At 34.9% G+C, this 13,892-nt stretch overlaps 1 long non-coding RNA gene across 1 annotated transcript; it reads right to left on the bottom strand.

Annotated features, from left to right (window-relative positions):
- Window positions 1-888: 888 nt before the first annotated feature.
- LOC149802006 (uncharacterized) lies at window positions 889-5,146 on the bottom strand. Its single transcript, XR_016420492.1, has 3 exons — window positions 5,090-5,146; window positions 2,582-2,674; window positions 889-952 (listed from the first exon to the last, which is right to left on the bottom strand). It is a non-coding gene; the product is annotated as an uncharacterized LOC149802006 (long non-coding RNA).
- Between the last annotated feature and the right edge of the window lie 8,746 nt (window positions 5,147-13,892).

Raw genomic sequence — 13,892 nt, 5'->3', positions numbered from 1 at the left:
GCGGTTCGAGTCTAAGATTCAGCCAATGTGAGTATGTGAGAAAGCTTGCCAGTAGCTTCTCGTGGGTCAGTGGTTCTTTCCGGGGTTTTCTCTGGTTCTTCCTCCACCATTAATACTGGCCGCCATGTATAGCCTATCATGTGCTGCAAAATGGCGTTAAACCCCACAACAACAACAACAAGTGGTGGGGTTGTGCGAAATTAAATGGTAATTTCTACATAAAACCATATCATTTACTAAACTAAGTATGTCCTTCATTAAGACAACCATGTTACGCATTGCACTAACCATGTCACCTATTTAATTAACCATGTCATTTATTAATCAAACATTGTAACTAGTGAATAGGCTGCCATTCTCTGACCTCACCTTGGCACCTGCGAATCCCATATAAATGAACATAATCTAAGCATGAGCTCAGATATTACATAATCCAAGTTCCTTCTTTGAATGTTTAGGTTGCCTAGTACGTATTGTTATCTTCATTACTACCATACAGTTGGTAGACATAAATAATTTTATATATGACGCCACGTCTTTGTGAATTCTTACCTGCAAGGGAATTTAGTTCAAACAAGATATAATGCTATGCTGCAAAGGAAATTGATGTTTTATAACAAATTACAAAAGAACCATCAAACTGCTTTACATAAATATGTGATCAAGGAAAGGAACCTGACCTTAAAATGCAATGGTAAAATTTATGACGATAATATATTATGTGAAGCGTCTCTCGAAACGTAGAAAACCCGTTTAACTGGGCTCATTCTTAAGTGCGCCATAAAGCAGATCAGTGAATGTGACGAAAATATTTTCATCTATAAATCTATATGAAGTTTCAAAAATAAAGCAAATAGACGATATATAAAATTTATATTTTTTAGACTTGTTTTTAAAATTTTTGTAAATTGCGCACCTGTTCACCTGACATCGACGTAGCCACCTTCCCCACCTGAAGAGGAAAATAGATGGATTTTATCTTTTTTTCGAACAAGATGGTACAGATGGTCGATTAAATATTATATGAAAACATGGAGGGGGGGGTAGTTTGTCTTGTCTGGTCACACTTTACATGAGGCATATTTACTGAGTGAATATTGCTGCAAATTGCAAGTACGGTCTGACAACGTCTCAAAATACAAATCTCATAAATTCTGTAACGATACACATCGTCCATATAACAAGTGATATTTATTTTTTTTAATTTTGACATCACATTTAGGAAGACAAGGAACAACTAACAATCAGAATTTAATATCACTAAACAACTGATACATATTGTGTTATAACGTACTGTATAGGAGAACTCAAAATCAAAATTGAAAATCACTATACCACTAAGACTGTTTTGTATTCGCAACTCATATAGGGATATAAAAAATTAAAATCAAACTAAAGATTACAAGAATACAGCCAGATCATGGAGACAATTAGCAAACAAAATACAATATAATGATTTTACATTTTTTAATACAAGTCATATTCAATTGATTAAAGTTACACTGTATTGAATTCAAGATTTTTGAGAGAGGAGATATAAACATTCATGAGTTTTAACATATAATAGTCATTGCCGGTCTCAATAGATAATGTCCAGTTATTGTTTATACACTTGTATGTCATACATGAGTAGTCAAAGCCATCTCTGTCGAGCAACAACATGAAAGAGAACAAACGTTTTAATTTATTGATTTCAGACAGTAAAAAAGACTACTTCAAGGTTTCAGAAAGATGGAAAATTATAGATTTAATTTCGTCATGATAACATTGAGATAGAATTAAGATAGACAGCAATTGCTTTGAAAGCCAGATGGTTAAAACAGCGCAGTAATACGATATGATATATTACATATTTGATGTGGGTAAAACGCAAATTTGTATTGGTTAAATTTACTGTACACTTTGAAGATATGGTAAAGTTGGTAATAGTTTTAAGAAAACAGCAGATATATAATTGATGGAAAACCAAGTTACATTTAAAATAAAACGTATGACTATTTGCATTGAAAGTTTATTTTGATGGCTTATCTTTATGACCACCGGGCGTAATAATATAGATTCACAGATTTCGCAACATTTAATAGACATGTATTATCTTTATCCTTCAACTTAATAGTGGCCTAGTGGTTAGAGCGTCCTCCACGGATGCGGGAGGTCGTGGGTACGATCCCCTGCCTAGTCTTCCCAAAGACTTATAAAAATGGTACTAACAGCTGTCTCGCTTGGCGCTCAACATTATGAGGTTAGTAATAGGACTGGTCAGCCTGGTGTCAAGATAATGTGCCTTGTTGGGACATGATGCTACATGTTTGTGGCATGATGCCCCAGTACTATACATCACTATAAACTGCCACACTGCAGACATCGTAGCGATATGACTGAAAAATTGTTAAAACTACGTTAAAATCCAAATCACACACACACACACACACACACACACACACACACTTCAACTTAATACAGTCTTTTGTATCCTAATACATGACGACAATTCTGCCAATGATCTTTCTGTGAGTGGTTGATAAATGTATATGGGAAATGTAAAATATTACATCGTTGTATACATTCGTCTTGTACTTACATATTTCCCTGTCTAAACTTTGTACGTAAAATGCATATGAAGAATCTGTACTCTCGTCCTGTGGCGCAAATCAATTACCAATCAAGCAGAATCCTGAAAAAAATGAATACAAATAAAGACATTTTTTTCATTTGGACACAAAATGTAGGAGGTAAAGCATTTACCAAAAACTATAAGCAAAAGTCAAGAAACAAATGACAACTGTACTAGATACAGGACACACATGATTGCAACCAAATAGTAATTACTCGTGTGATGTCTCGTGCTCCGTAAACCGGTTTTCTGACATGACTAATGGAGGAGAACAACATGTTTGTCTACTCGCTCAGGTGCTAATGAATTTGCCATAGTTGGAAAACAGAACGTTAGACGGTGAGGAAAACAGTCATTATTTAACTATGGAAGGTTATATGAAGTATTCCATAACCACAACAATCATGTAGTCCTGTCCAAATGTGACTCCATCTAAGCTCTTTCATATTTCATTACTTTTTTGATCTGGTAATTTAGTTCTAAATATGTATGACATATCTGGAAACAACCAAAAGCAATTGATAAGTTCTCTTAAAAAGAAAACAAATAAACTTAATAGCAAAATATTTCTTGAGTTTTTCCTCGCACAAACTTTTCTATTTTTGAATACAAAGGAGAAAATGGCCAAATTTTGGAATTTCAAATTAGAAATAATAGTATGCATAGTGTCCATTCCAGGAAAGTGGGGCACCTACCAGGTCAAAATGTGGGGTCTTTTAGGAAAACAATCGGAGAATGCAAATATCCTGACCTATTTCTTGTTTATTCAGGAATGTCAGAGACATATCATTATACCATATATTTAATAATTTCTGCAATTAATATTCAGTTATCTAGCATTGTATAATGAGAATCAGTCATTGTCAAGTCAGAATACAATAAATCACAGGGGCTCGTAACAAAAGACATTGATAGTACTTATTAGTGGCTATCGAGCTAGGGGTCGTCCATCCTGAACATTACATCTTGCAAATACTCATTTTTTTAACAATTAAACTCCGTGCGAAGTACAAAAATGAAGAACAGAACTTTAAGAGTCATCGAAATGACCCACACTCCAAGAGCAATGCAGCCACACTAGAAAGAGTCCAGTAGCATGCAGCAAGGTGTTTGTTATGGTGACTACCGACGAACCAGCAGCGTCACAACCATGCTCAAGGACCTCCAGTGATAAGCCTTAAGGGAGCAAGATCACCATATGTAGCAGATTATCAACCAACTGGATGAAACCCAGACAACAAGATACTTGATCCCGGTAGGAGCATCAACCAGAGACCATGCCAACATATACAGGGTACCATACTGTTCTGTGGACACATATAGGAGTTCCTTCCTCAACACGGGCATCCGTCTTTGGAACTGCTTGCCAGCGGGTGACAGCCATTACAGTGCCATCCATTGAAACCTTTACGGCACACATCGGCGTCATGGAGACTCAATATCTTAGCATGGACATCGTGTGTCATTTTAACCTCTTTTTAATTTGTACAAAGAGCCTTACTTCACATATGTTCAGTTCACCTGCCTTCATATGGACAAAGCACTTAACTAGAACATGAAGATGAGATGCTACTAATTAAACAATTATTATAAACGTAATTAAAGAATTATCGTAATTTTAAGTCAGCTGCAGACATTTTTATATATGTTACCCTGATCCAAAGGGCAAGCAGGTTTTAAAGCACGCACTGTCATTCTTCGACGGCAAGACGTCATAATCATATGGGCTCGTTACAACTGATATTAAGTGTATCGGTGAATAAATATAGGACTGGTGGTACCAACATGCGATCATATTGTTACAGTTTGGCTCCCTCCGCCGCCAGCCCCTTATTCGTTGACATATACTCTTAATTTTATTTGTTACGAGCCCTTGTTATAAGTTTGGACCCCAGCCCTCTATCCATTCACCGATAGTCATAATTTCATTTGTAGCGAACCCTTGTTACAGGTATGGACCCCAACCTTCGATCCATTGATCAATATTCTTAATTTGTAAGGAGTACATGTGCTTATAATAGCAGCAGTAAGACGTTTGGTTTTAGTTTCACTTGAGGTCGCCGAGTTCACATCGGTCTCTCATGGTATACTGGCTGCTTTATGAATCCAAATGATAGCAAGAAATATTTCGATGATATATCGATGTTTTTGCGTTAAACGTGTCACATTTCATAGTAATTGTAAGTGAGAAACAATACTTTATGGAGAAAAAAATAGTTCGTATCGCCCTACAACAATTATGGTCATTATTTAATATTTCTAAATTTGCATTACATTTGGCTTTACACGACGTTAGATGTTAACGTGTAATAATAGTATATGCCTTGCAGCATGAGACAATGTATCGATGAATTTGGGGTGTCTCCTTTGAAACTTTAAAGAAAACACAACCAAGACTGGTTCTGATCATAGCACACAACGATGAATGAAGACCATTAGTGTCGATTAAAGTTATTCGCAGTCAAAATTTCTTACCTTGAAATGCTTGATTTATTTTGCCAGACGACGTCTCAATCAATTGTTGTACCATAGTGCGTACGTTTACATCTTAATAATGGCATCAATGCTAAATCCCAGCTAAGTTATGCACAAGGTGGCGCATTATATATTTACACAAATAAGGTTACGTCATTTCGCTAAGAGTTACATCGTTCGAGCAAAATTAGAATTGTAATGTTGTTAGGTTTCAGTGCAGGGGGGGGGGGGCACGTTCAAACCAGGTATTTTGAATTTAAAAAATTCAGCTTAGTGGATATAATTGCTTGATTTTCCTACAAATCAGAGAAAGAGGATTTTTTTTAAGCTATTTGAGGCTCAGTAACTTTTTTCCGAAACTTCGCAGCCACATCCCCTGAAGAGTAAATATTGTGGATCTTAGATTAATGAATGGCATAAATATATTTATATCGGAAAAGCACATACTTAGATCTGGGACAGGCCCACGGGTATCTGAGTGATCTAACGTACTCGCCTTTACAGATCACTGACATCTCACTTCTGTCCGCTTATGTTCGAGTCTAGAGCTCGGTCACTTTGAGAAATCTTGCCAGTAGCTTCCCGTCGGTCGGTGGAATTTCCCGGTTCTTCTTTCATTAGATATACAGGCCACCTCACATAGCCTAACTTTCTGCATGATTGTTTATCCTTGTATACCTTGCCCCTATAACAATGACTGACGGATTTGGCCGCAGAAGGACCTATTTCAAGTAAGGAATGTACAAAGCAAACTATATGTCATAGTCAGTTTAATTTAGTATCACTTAATTTGGGCAAAAATTAAGATGGCAATTAATTTAGGTTTTTATTTCGCTTTATAAATTATATTTCTAATTTAGAATTTATATTTTAAAAAGATACACACTATCAATCAGGGAAAGAGTATCCTGACCAATCTCCTTTACTTATTTCCTATTTTCGGGGACAAATTTGTATCTTGGCATGAAGTATTTATCATACATTGGTAATTTTCATACTTTAGGTAAACTCATAAAAATAATAATCTGATCGAAGCTCAAGAATGGGGTCGGCGAGATAAAAATGCAATTTAAGTAGTGTCGAGTGACAACTTATATTATACACCCAGATAATATCAATTAATGACCTGGGTGTAGTCATGAAGGAGAATTTTAGATCAGTTTATGACAGGGATGTATCCATGAGGGATATAGATAGATCAAATGGATACGTGACTATGTTCCCGATGGACACAGCTAAATCAAATGATAACATGGTTGCATCCACAAGTGAGATAGCTAAATCAAATAATGACATGATTATATTCCTGAAGGACATGGCCAGATCAATTCACGACATGGTCGTATCCATGAGAAACATGGCTACATCAAAGAACGACTTGGTTGTATCAATATAAAACACGTCTAGATCAATTAATATCATGATTGTATCAATGATGAACACGTCTATATCAATTCATGACATGGTTAGGTCATATGGACAGCGTTCTTTTGCATACCAGGGCCCACCAACGTGGAATGAATTTCCCACTGAACTTAGACACAAAGACACAGTGATCACATTCAAGAGTGCTCTCAAAACTCACTTATTTCGACTGCAAGAACAAACTTAAAGACCTAATAATGTTTCCTACCTTAAATATTCTCAGCATGTTTTTTATGTTTTCTAATTTCATGTTGTTTGTTTTGGTAATCATATCATTATATATGTTTTTTATCTTATAGGTGTTGTCTAATGTTGTAAAACGCTTAGAGCCTCTAAAGATTATATGCTATACGAAGTCGTCATTATTATTATTATATACACAAAGGACATGCAGGAGCATTGTTAGGTCAGTGTTTTAAATCACACACGAACGTGCGCACTTACGCGCGAAAACATAGACAGTGGACATTCATTGATTGTTTTCATTATGTCAAACCGAAGAATTAATCAATCCCCAGCTGACAGTCAGCTACCGCATGGCAGGTATTCGGATTGTCCAGCTGCCCAGTAGAGTCGTCAACTCAGTGGTAAGGTTGTTTGAACTAATGCAAGTAGACCAAGGGACCAACAATTTATTTTTTCTGGGTGGGGAGTCGTAAACATTCTTTCGAACACGGATATTATCCATTCTTGTACCTTTGTACCTCAATATCCTTTTTTCGTCAATGTTTCAATTAATACAATGGATATAATATGTTCTTTTTGTCAGCGCTAGAAAAAAGTTTTTAAGTTAAGTGTGCCGGCAATATTTCATGATTTTAATAGAAAAATATCAGCGCCGCCCCCCCCCCCACCCCACCGCCACCACCACATCAACCGGGATGGGGGTGCGGCAAATTAAATGATCCCTTCTGCACAAAATCATATCATTCACTGACCTGATGAAGTCATACATAAAAAATGAACATGTCACGCATTACACTAACCATGTCATGCATTACACTAACCATGTCACTTATTACACTAACCATGTCACGCATTACACTAACCATGTCACTCATTACACTAACCATGTCACGCATTACACTAACCATGTCACGCATTATACTAACCATGTTATTCATTACACTAACCATTTCACTCATCACACTAACCATGTCACTCGTCTGAACAACCATGCCATTTATTTATCAAACAATGTACCTCGAGAAGAAACTGTTATGCCGCCCATGCATTCTACCATTCATAGACATAAATCCCATATAAATACACCTGATCTTAGCCTTATGTAATCCAAGATCATTCGTTTGATGTTAATGTACAAGTTCATTTTTACTCTAGTACAATACATTTTAACAGACAGAAACAATTTAACATATGACCCTCTTTTTACTGAATTCTTGTATGTAGGGAATCAAGGTTATTTACTTTTTAGTCAAGATATAACTCTAATGCTGTAAAGTGACGTAATGTTTAAAACGCATTAGAGAAGAATCATCAAGCACCTTTATTCAGAGAGGAACATGACTTTATAATGCAATGGTAAAATTTATGACGATATAATATATTATGTGAAGTGTCTCTCGAGATGTCGAAAACCCGTTCAACGAGGAGTGTTTTTAAGTGCGCCAAAAAGCAGACAAAACCACGCGACGAAATATATTTTCATCTATAAATCTATATGAAAGATAGAGTAATATACGATATATTAAGTGCTAATTTTATTAGATTTTATTTAAGACACGAAGTAAAATGCGCACGAGTTCACCTGTCTTCTTCTAGTCAAATCCCTTACCTGAAGAGGTGAAGGGCGGATTTTATCGTTTTAATGCAGAAGGTACCATAGATGCTCTATTACATATTGCATGCAAAACATGTTTTTATTGTGGGGTTTTTTTCTCTTTTTTTCTTTTTGTTTCATTAAAAAGTTTCAAAATGCATTCGATATGAGTGAATATTACGAAGCTGTACAAATTGCAAGCACGTTATCAGAAAGTTCCAAAAATAGCGATCTTATTAAAGTTAGTAGTATATATATTGCCCGTTTAACAAATGCTATTGTTTTTTGTTGTTTTTTTTTCACATCACCTTCAGGGAGATATGGGAACACTAACAATCAGAATTTAATATCACTTGACCATTCATATGTTTGTGTTTTTACATACCGTGTAAGAGAAGACACAACCAAAGTTTACTAATATTGTTTTGTATTCCCAACTCATAAAAACATTAAAATCAAGGTAAAGATCACTAGACCAGTCTGTCTGTGAAGACAACTAGTGACAAAGCACAAAAATACTTTAAAATTCTTTTACGCATCATATTTTTTGGATTAAAGTTACACCGAACTGAATTTAACTATTTTCACGCTGAAAACAACTGAAGAGTTTAGCATATGAGCAACATTATCGGTCACAGTGGATTATGTCCCTTTTGTTTATAAGCTTAGACGCCATAAAAGTGTTGCCAAAGCTTACATATTATATTAAATAAGAAACTGTGTCCCTCGGTTTTTCTGATCATTCTTATTAGATGTTTGATTTCTAAACATTGTGTCAGATTGAGATTTAGAATTACTCGTATGAGACGGAGATGATTTTGCAGAAGAAAACTGCGCACAGGAAGATTTACTGACAAACGGAACTTTGCGACTCACGGAATAATCATCAGCTGTACGACCAGCATTTTCGAAAGATTCCACTTTTTACTCTTCGTGATAGGTCTTGACGTCACAGTGAATCTCATTCTTGAACTCTTCAATTAATATGAGAGGTCTCAGGCTATCGTAATCCTTACCAGCCTTCTTGGTCGAGTACTTCTTATCGAACGGTTGCTCTTTTTCTCTAGTAATTTCGATGTTGGTTTGTCCAGTTTTTTTTTATACAATTCCTAAACCGTTTTCGATATGCCTCAGGTACCAGCTCATAAACCTTCTAGATATTTTCCTTAACCACCTCACAGTCAGCGCTATGCTGTACCGCCAGTGAAGTGTACGCGTACAATAAGTACATTTTGTTATAATAAAGTCCAATGCTCATATGGCCATTTCAAGTTTTCAGCAATTTTCTTCAAGTGAAAAAATATTTTTCTACTAATTTGTCCTGCAAAGATGGCTAGAAACCTAATATTTCTGGTAACATCAAAACCTGAATTTGTCGAAAGTCTAAAAGTATAGAATGTTCCGAATTAATTCCAATAGTCTTGATTTTCCTGATGTACCAATACTTTGAATGATCTGGTGTATTAATTATACAATCCAGAATGTCTTTGAATGAATATTTAAAAGAATCATAATTAATGCATTAATGCTTTAAATGATAACTTAGTAATTCCTATGAATGATTTAAATAAATATTTTTTCTATCATTATCTCTAAACTGAAGAGCAAACTCGGATCATATATTCCCAAAGACTGGTGTGAAATAGGAATTAATTATTTCTTTATAAACCATTTAATGTATAAACGACCACTTGATTCAAGAGGCAATGGAATTGAAAACTAATCATTTCCATGGAAACACTTAAACAAGATTAGGCCTTGAACTTAAATTCTAATAAACATTTTGTTAGCTACTTACAGTCATGACAAAAGTCAGGAATGCTAAAATTATTTACAACCCTTAATCACAGACAATCTTTAAGTAAAGTTGACCTTTCACAGAACCGAACTGTCGAATCTTTCACATATTGATCAAAATAATTCAAAATCATTGAAAACATACCTCTTGGTAGTTAACACTGTAAATATTTATCATTAGCATTTCATTTTAAATCGATATATATAGTCTGAATATACCTACTTGTTTGTAAAGAGATGTTTGTGTGTGCGTGTCTGTGTGTGAGTTTCTACTTAAGGGTCAAGAGACGATTATAAGAACATATCTTTATTATCATGTTCAAATGTACTTAAGGGTTAAAAAAATACGTTTACATGAAGAGACGAGTATCACGATATATCTTTATTACAAATCACATGTGTACTTAAAGGGTGAAGAGACAAGTATAATATCATATCTTTATTATAAATCACTAGTGGACGTAATGGTAAAGACAGTATGATGGTACATCTTTATTATAAAATACGTCTACAAAAGGGTAAAGAGATGAGTCTAATAGTGCATCTTTATTATAAACTATCTGCACTTAAGGATAAATAGACCAGTCTAACAATACATCTTTATTATAAACTTCATGTACTTAAGGGTAAATAGACGAGTCTAACAGTACATCTTTATTATAAACTTCATGTACTTAAGGATAAATAGACCAGTCTAACAATACATCTTTATTATAAGCTATCTGCACTTAAGGATAAATAGACCAGTCTAACAATACATCTTTATTATAAATTTCATGTACTTAAGGATAAATAGATAGACGAGTCTAACAGTACATCTTTATCATAAACTGCTTGTACTTTAAGGGTAAATAGACCAGTCAATGTTAAATCTTTGTTGTAAACTAAATATACGTTCTATTGAACAGATAAGTAATTTATTCACATTGGTTACACATAACTGTGACTTTTGATGAGATACTGGTCACACGTTTAGAAGTATTTAATAGCGGAAGTACCTGTGGGTACTGATATATGTTACCTATCGGTACTGATATCTCTTTTATAACAATAAATTGATTCCAATTCTGCGTGATCATAAACTCTCTAGCTAAAATATCTATCCAATAAGTATTATTTATTTCAATATTCTTAAAGAAAGAGTTAAACATTCGCAGATTTAATTGCTCAAAAGGGTCCCTAGTGGCAAAGTGGTGTATGGTGCTCGTGTGTAGAGACCACTGACGTCTCATCTTTTTCCGCATGGGTTCGAGTTTCAGCAAACGCATGGATGTGAGAGAGCTTGCCTGTAGCTTCCCGTCGGTTACTGGTTCTTGTCAGGGTTTTCGCGGGTTCTTCGTCCACCAAATATACTGACGGCCATTTATATCATGTTCTGAAAAATAATCGGTTTGCTCCAACATTTCAAACTGTATTCACATTTGAAACAAAAATGTGAATAAAAGTGGTTCCAATTGAACCATGATGTCATATTTTATATTTTATAGATGAAGAAGGCACGCCTGGATTCAATTTATTCCGTATCCTAATACTAAAATATCGACGACTTATTTTAAAATGTTCATCAATAGTCTTGTAAAAACTGTTTCAAATCAGACTTGATATGGTGCAAATGAATGGAAAATTGTATTCGTATTCATGCCTTTAAGAACAGAACCATTTGTGTTCAGAGTAAACAAAATATGTTAATACAGTTATATTAAAAATTTCATTCTATCTCAAATATTACTACTTGAAATAAATTTGATGTCAAATGTTTATCAAATTCATCTAAACAGGAACCAAGTATTTTTATAAATTCTTCCGAAATGGTATCAATGAATGCAACCATTCCAGCCATTTGTACACAGACTTCTTTATTTGAAAAAAGAATACACCGTCTGGAAAGATTGTAAATTGTATAAATGAGTATATTAATATGTAATGTCTTTTGTCTTTTTTCTCACCTTGACTTTTGTATTTTAGGTTACTTATTTAACTCGAGCAAAGCCGAGCGTAGATTCCGAATTTAAGGCTTTAATTCATAGCACGCGTACGTTTTAGAGGGGGTATCCCTATGTACCACAATCCGTCACGATGCCGATTTGCTCAGAAGCGGAAAAGCGATGACTCTACTCACGGGCATAGTATCAGAATATGTAACAATAATTTTTCAACACTGCTTCTTTTAATAAATCTAGAGGGAAACATTTAAATGCCGTTCTCAAGATACCACTTTAAAGAAGATATCCATCTTTCTCCGCCTCTATGACTGCATCGGCAAATTGACTAATATCAGGTACACGTAAAGATGATTCAATAGCGTATTCCTCCCCTCCCCACCCCGCCCGATACAACATTCTAGAATTCAGAATCAGTCCTAAATCCAAAATATGATCTTGTCAATGCAGACATGTTGAATACGGTGTACGTCAATAAACTCCGATACTAATCGTAATGCGTTTATCTCAGTGCGTGAACCAACCCTTGATGTTGCTCTACAACGTGATAATTCGCACCAGAGTAAGGATTGGGATTTATCCTGTCATATAGGCGTAGAAAAAGAAGAGAGAAATCGGGCTTCACCATTATGCTACCTCACAAATTCTGCAGCAGTGTCACAAATTTAGAGTTTATTAAGTTAAAATAAAAAATAAACGTTAATTCCATCAGAACTTGCGGTGGTTTCTGGTACATTATCATTCTATATACAAAATGTAAAAGAGGATCCAATTAAATTGCGCGAAATATAATCAGTACAACAGGTGAGAAATATTTGTTTTGTGCCTTTTTGCGGGTGTAGCGCTCCTGTTGTAGAACGCATTCTTGTTTGGCGCAGATTTGGTGAAGGGATCGGTCGCAACTTCAAAAGATAAACATTTATTTGGACAAACATTGGAAATATATAGCTAAACGGTGGGTGTTACGTTGGCTAGAAGAACTTTACAACATCGAAATGCAATACTCTGATATCTTTTAAATCAGTGATACTTGTTGGCAGTCTTTTTTATTCCGTAGTAGTTTCAGTTTATAAACACTCCCAATGATGTCATTTGAATGAAATACATCTTTGTTTTGAGCTCCATAGGTGAGCTTCTGTTACAGCAATCCATATGCAGGACTCACGACACTAATTCATTTCCCATAGAAACTTATGGGAACGCCATGATATAAATAATTCAATGACTTAAATGTTTGGAATGTTCATGATCAAACCTTTATATCTCAGGCAAAACATATCTTTGATTAAAGCTCTATGTCTAGGAAATCATCTGAGCACACGTGTTTTGAATTCCACACAGAAAAAATTAGGTGTTAATATTAGTAATGATTGTTCCAGAGCCTAAACGGTAAAATGACTGAACCTTCATCATTAGAACATTGTCTCTATATTTTACCGTGGCAAATATGATACATTCTTTAAACTAATTTTTTTAATTCTCATTTTCAATCAGTCAAACAGTGTATAACCTAGACTGGTTCCCATTGGTCTATATGACTCACAGTACAGATTCTATGGAATTATGTAAATAACTGCCGCTAGGACAAACAATCAATTATTTTGTTCATTCTGAAATTAACCTAAAGCTAAGTGCACACCATTAATATTAAAGTCTGAATTCACCCCTTACAAGTATAAAATGAGATTACTCACCCGCAACATCAATTACCATTATTGTCTGAATAATGATCCCTATGGTGCAGAGACATCTGTGTATGTGCTCTCATTTACATATATTGAGGTTGATTCGAACAAGTTTGAACATGTTTTGGACTTGCTTGATCTTGACTAAAGGTTTAACAACTACCAAAAAAAGAATT

Source organism: Sinohyriopsis cumingii, chromosome 4, assembly GCF_028554795.1.
Source record: "Sinohyriopsis cumingii isolate HCF-2022 chromosome 4, ASM2855479v2, whole genome shotgun sequence".
Taxonomy (NCBI): domain Eukaryota; kingdom Metazoa; phylum Mollusca; class Bivalvia; order Unionida; family Unionidae; genus Sinohyriopsis; species Sinohyriopsis cumingii.
Note: the sequence above shows the minus strand (reverse complement) of the source record. Positions and strands in the feature narration are given on the sequence as shown.